Below are 7156 nucleotides of genomic sequence, written 5' to 3' on the forward strand. Positions count from 1 at the left end.
AGACCTTTATTAACGGGTGCTTGCCATTTGTTGACTTTTTTTAAAAAATCAAGTTGTAAAGTTTTATTACAAATTAAAAATGAGGTTCTTAAAAATCTCAACTTCACCAGATATGAAACAATTTAAAAACCTTTAAAGGTGTATTGAGAAAAACCAGGCTTTTTTTTTTTTTTTTTAAAAAAAAAGTTTGTCATTACCAAAAAGAGACGTCTTTAGGTAAAAATAATAAAAACCCCATGCTGCATAGATAATGCAGATAGTTCTATTTATCTGGTCAATGGGCAAAAAGCAAGCACTTAAGGTCTTCAGCTCCAATCTTTTGTTCATTTCTTATTGCTGGAATTTCATCTTCATTTCTTCGTGTTGGATGACTAAAGCAGATGATGGTGGAGATGGTAAGCCGGCATTTACTCAGCCCCGCCCTGCTCAGCTCGGGAGCAGACGAATCCTCAGCTGGTGGATCGGCTGCTTTTGTCTCTTTGCCATCTTGTGGTTTAGGGTTTTCTGGGCATCTGCGTCCGTAATTGAAGTTGCAGCGGTACTGACGTTGAGGTGGCTGCTGACTCTGGGTCTCATCTCCTTGATTTTCCTTATCTTCCTCGTTGCCATCCTCTCTAGGCTGTCTTTGGCGAGGAGGACCCCTGCGGAATCGTGGTCTATAACCCCGATACGTATTCTGTCTCACTGGTCTACCTTGTTCTCCTGCACCCTGCTTGTCAGCACCTTCCATCACTTCTCCCTGCACAGGAGGGTTGGAATACTGTGGTCCACGCCCACAGGGTCTCCGCATGTAGTAAGGTGGGAACCGTCGCCTGCGGTAGGGCGCTGTTGGGCCTGGCCTTCGGGAGCACTTTCCGATCCCTCGTTCTTTTCCCCACTCTCACTGTTCTGGTAATTTTGCTGGTAATTGCGTGGAGGACCCCTGCGACGTGGATAGCGTCTATAATGGTTACGGTCTGCTGCATATTTATTGCCTGGCACTGGAACTCCACCAGGGCCTGTCACATTTGCTGCCTCCGCACCCTCTTCTCCTTCAACAACATCAAACTCCACAGTCTCTCCATCTCCTACGCTGCGAAGGTACTTCCTGGGGTTATTCTTTACAGCAGTCTGGTGTACAAATACATCTTCCTTGGTATCATTCCTGTTGATGAAACCATATGTTTCTTACACTGAACCATTTTACTGTTCCCAAAACCTTCGTTGCGGTGAACTTGTTGTCCTCGCTGGCAGGCGCCGCCGATGTGAGGCCGTTGGGGCCCTCGCTCCCTGCGCCGCTGTCCGTGGTGCCAGGCTTGGTGTCGGCTGCGCTGAGGTTGGGGGCGGTGGGGAGCGGCAGGTGGCTGCTAGGTCTCGGCCTCGCTCGTGGTTGCGGTGATGGTGACTGGGGTCGGCTGCGGCAGCCGCGGCTCCTCCCGGGTGTGATGGTAACTAGGCCGGCGGCGGCGGTGGGACTGCTCAGGGCTCTCTGGGGTCCGCTCTCCGCTCCCGCTACGGATTGAACTCAGGAACTACTCTCTTAATTACCTACTCAGTAGCCACATTCCTCCCCTTCTTTCCTTGATAACTCCCTTAATAATGTGTTTGAGTAGAATTGGCACATCAGAGATAAATCATGACAATGATTAGTCAGTCCAAGAACAGGTATGAGACCCAGTTCTGCTCAAGGAGTTGTAAGAGAAGGCCTTCTTAGAGGGATTCCCAAAATAGAATTACTTAATCAAACGGTATAAATATTTTTAAGGCTCTTAATACTTGGCAAAGTTTTCCTCTCTTCCTCCCCTCCAAAAAAAAGTACATGTTTTCAAAATTCCTTTTCTCCCTGCCCGCTTGCTTTCTGGTTCAAATTCAACTGTGTAGAAACAGGAAGTCTGGAATTGTGGCAGCCGTCTTGAAACTATCATGGAAGGGCCTGAATCACAGATACTGGCCTGTCACCCTGTTCAAATCTGCAGCCATCTGCTTTCAGACCGCACTTCAAAATTATTCTAACTGAAATACACCTGTGTAATAAAATATTACAGGTTTTCAAAATGATGCTTATGAAATTTTTTGACGTGATGAAAAAGCTTATGATATAACATAAAGTTAAAGGGTAGCAGGTTACAAATCTTAATTTAGAACATAATATTAGCCATGTTCAAATGTGCATAGAAAAAAACGGGAAACAGACAACACAAAATGTTACGAATATTTCTTTCTAGATGATGGGATCATAAGCCATTTGTCCCTCTGCTTGTGTTTTTCTTTTTTTTTTCTTTGTGTTTTTCTATATTTTCCAAATTATACAATCAGTTTAAATTACTTTTACTATCAGAAGGAAAAAAGACAAACAATAAAGACTCCTCTGAGATCAGAGAGTTGAACTAGGATACTCAAAAACAGTACTGGGGTAAATATGGCCAAGTATCATTTTCTAGCCTAAGAGCCATGAATTCTAATCATCTCCAAGGCCCTCACTTATCTTTGTAGCCAGAGGGGAGAAAATTGTTGAATTTAGTACTTTCTCTGATCACTAGGTTATCTAATCTCACCAGTAATAATCACAACTTTTTTGTTTAGAATAATAAATTAGATTTTATTATTTTTACAAAAGCAACTCTTGCTCTTTGTGGGGAAAGGAAAAAAAAAAAAAACAGAATACATCTGAGAAGTAAAAGATCCCCACCACAACAGCCCTTGGAAGTAAACACTATCAGTGGATCAGTGTATATTTTCCCATTCTGCTAGGGCATATACAAACTTAAAACACACACACATACACACACACACACACACACACACACGTTCTAACTATGTAAGTTCTTAAAAAAGTTACCATCTTTTCCCCCTTTGGCATTATATTGTGGACAATTTTCTATTTCTATATGTAAGATTACAGTATTCCTTGTAATGGCAGCATGGTATTCTATTGAACAGGAGTACTACGATTTATTTAATGGACATTATGGTTGTTTAGAATTTCTACTACTGAGTTTGAAGGGACTATCAAGAATACTCTTCAAGTAAATGAAACAAGATGGGATTGGGAGGGAGACAAACCATAAGTGACTCTTAATCTCACAAAACAAACTGAGGGTTGATGGGGGGAGGGGGGTTGGGGGGGTGGGATTATGGACATTGGGGAGGGGATGTGCTATGGTGAGTGCTGTGAAGTGTGTAAACCTGGCGATTCACAGACCTGTACCCCTGGGGATAAAAATATATTATATGTTTATAAAAATAAAATTTAAAAAAAAAAGAATACTCTTCATTTTCCTTTTAGATTTCAGAATAATTAAAAGACAAAGACACAGGATTCAGATACAGAAATCGAATGTCACTTCCATTACTGATTTAAGCAGGCTCTGGAGAACATGGCTTAAGTGTGAGAGCCAAATGAGTTTGCTAGTAAGATCTCTACCACCACCATCAGAATGTAATTTAAACCCCAAAAATGCAGGTTACCCCAAAGGCCAGAGTTCACCCTATGATCAAGAACTGATAAGAATCCAACGTCATGTTGCCAAACCCAGTCAAGGAGAGGGAGAGGAAGGGGCCAAACAGAAAGTGTTCAGCTCTTTGTTCCGAACACACAACCAAAAACAGTTTCTCCTCCCCAGGGTTAAGGTAGGTGAGGAGATAGGGCAAAAGGGTAAGAACATTAGTCTGGTGTCTTTCCCTCCATGCACTAACATGAAGCCTAGAGAAAGGCTGTCTCTGCCCTCACTTGTCCCAACTAGTGAATTTCCTAGTACAAATAAACTTGTGCTACTATTTGAGTACTACTGTAGGACAAAGACCTAGATTGCTAGATCAAAAGTCTATTTAAAATCTCAAAAGGTATTTCAAAATTCCCTTCAAAAAAGTGGTATTGTTAAGAGTTAGTTGGACAGTTAGGTAGTCAGGGCCAGGGTCCCCAACAAGAAAATATGGAGTCAGGACAGCTAAGACGCAACAGCCTTAACATCCTGTTTTCAGCTTAGACAGAATCACACTAGCACTCTGCTGTGCAGCCTTTGCAAAAATGACTTCTGCAAAATGTCATAAAATAAGACAATTAACCACAAAGCATTTGTCCCTATCATGGGCATGGGGCAGTTAAGACATCAGCCCCCAGATGTCAGCACAAGAGATCTTCAGGGCGCTGACATTAGCCTAATAGGTAGACAGATATGTGTGCAAAGCCCCGATCGGCACGGCTCAGCACACTCTGGTTGCTTAAGATAGTTCCACAAAAGAGCTCATAAAACCCCTTAAACTTAGAAACTCCAAGGGCAACCCTCTAGGGTCTCCTCCCTCTCCAGGAGCTTTATACCATTACTCAATAAAACTTTGCTTTGCTCCCGCCGTTCTTCATCTAGTCTACCTCTTCATTCTTCGAAGTAATGCAACTAAGAACCACAGGCACTAAAGGCAGAGAAATCCTTCAATAGTGTCAATTCATTCTCCCACCAAGAGAGGATAAGAATGCTTCTTTTGCCCCTTCTAGCCAACTACCCACAATACTTTTCATCTTTATCAATCTGTTACACAACAATCTGTTGTCTTAGACTACCAATGAAGGTGAGCACTTCTTCATAACTCCTGGGCATTTATATCTCTTCTCCCATGCCTGCCTGTTCAGGAACATGAACTTGTTTTCCCAGCAATGGTATCCCATCGGTTTTCACCTTCCATTCTCTCTTGCCAAGTCCTCTCGCAAACAACTGTACAGATTTATGAGACGTCCAGATGGGGTTAGAGGTGGCACCTCTGGGAATGAATTCAGGTTTTCCTGGAAATATAAGCCAAGCAAACATGTTCCTTTGGCTTTCATAAAACCACATCCCAGGGAAATTATTTTATCAGTCTGTATACAACTACAATATTAAATGCCGAAGTATCATTGGGAGTCAAGGGGTCAAACTTGAGGTCTAGCTCTGCCATTTAATAAACTTGGTTACCTGGGGCAAGCCAAGTCACTAAATCTCTCTAAATTCCAGTGGCTTCTTCTAGCACATAACAGTAGGATGAGATGAACTAGACGGGAAGTTTTCAAGATTTCTTTTCAGCAGCAGAACTGTTATGAGAATTCTAAATATAAAAGAGAAAAAGTCAGAGTGACTCTGTTTGAAGCCAAGATGGGAGACCCTAAGCCTCAGCTAAACAGCATCCAGCTTGTCCCCCCCAGTGGCCCCTGATATACTCATAGAATATCCTCATAGAATTCTTAGAACCCCAACAAACCCAGCTTGAAAACCCATGGGCTTTGAACTGCCAAGTACCTCCCAGCACTACTCTAGACAGTCAGGATTTAAAAGAAGGACAATTCTGACTCACTCTAGTGTATAAACAACTGCTGTTACATTTCCTAAGGGCCTGTTTCATTTTCAGGTGCTTCTAAATTTGAAGATAACTCAGTTAAAAAACTGACACAAATAGCATTAGCATCTGTAACAGAATGACTCCAGGCTAGAATGGACTCTAGGAACTCTTCAACACTTAAAATACCTAGATTTGGAAGTATCTAATATTAATGTTTTATAAGATTACCTCATGGGGACCATAGGATCAAGCCTTGCCCTAAAGGTAGGGGTGTGTTTCCCCTTGATGGGACTCATCATTTATATTGTTGCTTGGCTTCAGAAGACATCAACACAACAGCAGAAAACAGGCTTTAGGAAGAAGCCTTAAGAAGGGTGAGGAAAGAAATATCCTCAGACTGGCTACATAATCTGTGGAGCTCAGGACAAAATAAAAATATGGTGCCCCTTGTTCAGTAATTATTAAGAACTTCAGCTGGCAGAGCGAAATAAGTCAATCAGAGAAAGACAATATTATCATATGATCTCTCCGATATGAGGAATTTAAGAGGCAGGGTGAGGGGTTGTGGGGGGTAGGGAAGGAAAAAATGAAACAAGATGGGATTGGAAGGGAGACAAACCATAAGAGACTCCCAATCTCAGGAAACAATCTGAGGATTGCTGGGGGGTAGGGGGTTAGGGGTAGGGTGGCTGGGTTATGGACAATGGGGAGGGTGTGTGCTATGGTGAGTGCTCTGAATTGTGTAAGACCGATGATTCACAGACCTGTACCCCTGGGGCAAATAATACGTTATATGTTAATTAAAATAATAAATAAATAAATAAATAAATAAATAAAACTTCAGCTGGCAGAGCATTAAACCATGTGTAAGATTTTTTTTTAAGATTTTATTAATTTGTTTGTTTATTTATTTATTTGAGAGAGATCGCATGTAGGGGTGGGAGGAGCGGGCAAGAGCTGAGGGAGAGGGAGAGAATCTCAGCAGATTCCTCACTGGGCTCCATCTTTGTACTGGGAGATCATGACCTGAGCCAAAATCAAGCGTCAGTTGCCCATCTGACTGAAGCACCCAGGTGCCCCTGTGTGGAAGAGGATTCTAATGGGGGGGCCTTAGATGTACAGATGGCTTGTCTGCCAGTCAAGCTGGGCTACCACGACCCCGAGATCTAATAGTGAGTTTGGTCCACACTCTGAGGAATAGTAATGTCTGAGGCACGTCTGATGTGCGCATGAATAAGAGGAAGTTAAGTTGACCCTCAGAAGAGCCTGGGAACAAGGCAATGAACTGTTGGAAACCTGGCTCCTGACCTGCTAAGGAGTTAAGTAAACTATTCTCTGCATGTCACGGCCTTCTCATTATTCAGGAACCTTCAAGGAAACTCCTTAAAATGCTCCCCACTCATGCTTTGGACTTTTGGAGAAGAGCTTCATAGAACTCCGATGGAAGATCCCAGCTCCCTCTCCAAGGGGACACATGTGGGTCACAGAAGGGGACAGCTGTGCCTAGCAGGAGAGAGTGAGCACAGGTAAATAACCATGAGACAATGTGATAAGGGCTAGGAGAGATCCACCCCACGCACCATGGTAAGAGAGGGATGGTTTCCTTTTGGGAGGGACTGAGGAGAGAACCTGAGAACAACACTGCAAGAAGGCACCGGTGTTAGCCAGTGGAAAACAGCACCAGAAGAGGGACGAGTGAATGAATGAATGAATGAATGAATGAAAATGCGTGCACGTACCACATGAAATCATCCCAGAGGTACACATACCACAATTTGGAAAACACTATATTGAGTAAATAAAAACCAGACTTGACATTTTAAGTAAGGCTCTGCTACTTACTAAAATCTTCAGGCAAGAAGAAGAAAGA

General features: G+C 42.7%; 1 pseudogene; it reads right to left on the reverse strand.

The window, feature by feature from the left end:
- Nucleotides 1–274: 274 nt before the first annotated feature.
- Nucleotides 275–3501, reverse strand: LOC111139702 (annotated as a pseudogene).
- Between the last annotated feature and the right edge of the window lie 3655 nt (nucleotides 3502–7156).

The sequence above is a fragment of the Enhydra lutris genome, unplaced genomic scaffold (assembly GCF_002288905.1).
Source record: "Enhydra lutris kenyoni isolate GAN:26980312 unplaced genomic scaffold, ASM228890v2 scaffoldscaffold4, whole genome shotgun sequence".
In the NCBI taxonomy this organism is placed as follows: Eukaryota; Metazoa; Chordata; class Mammalia; order Carnivora; family Mustelidae; genus Enhydra; species Enhydra lutris.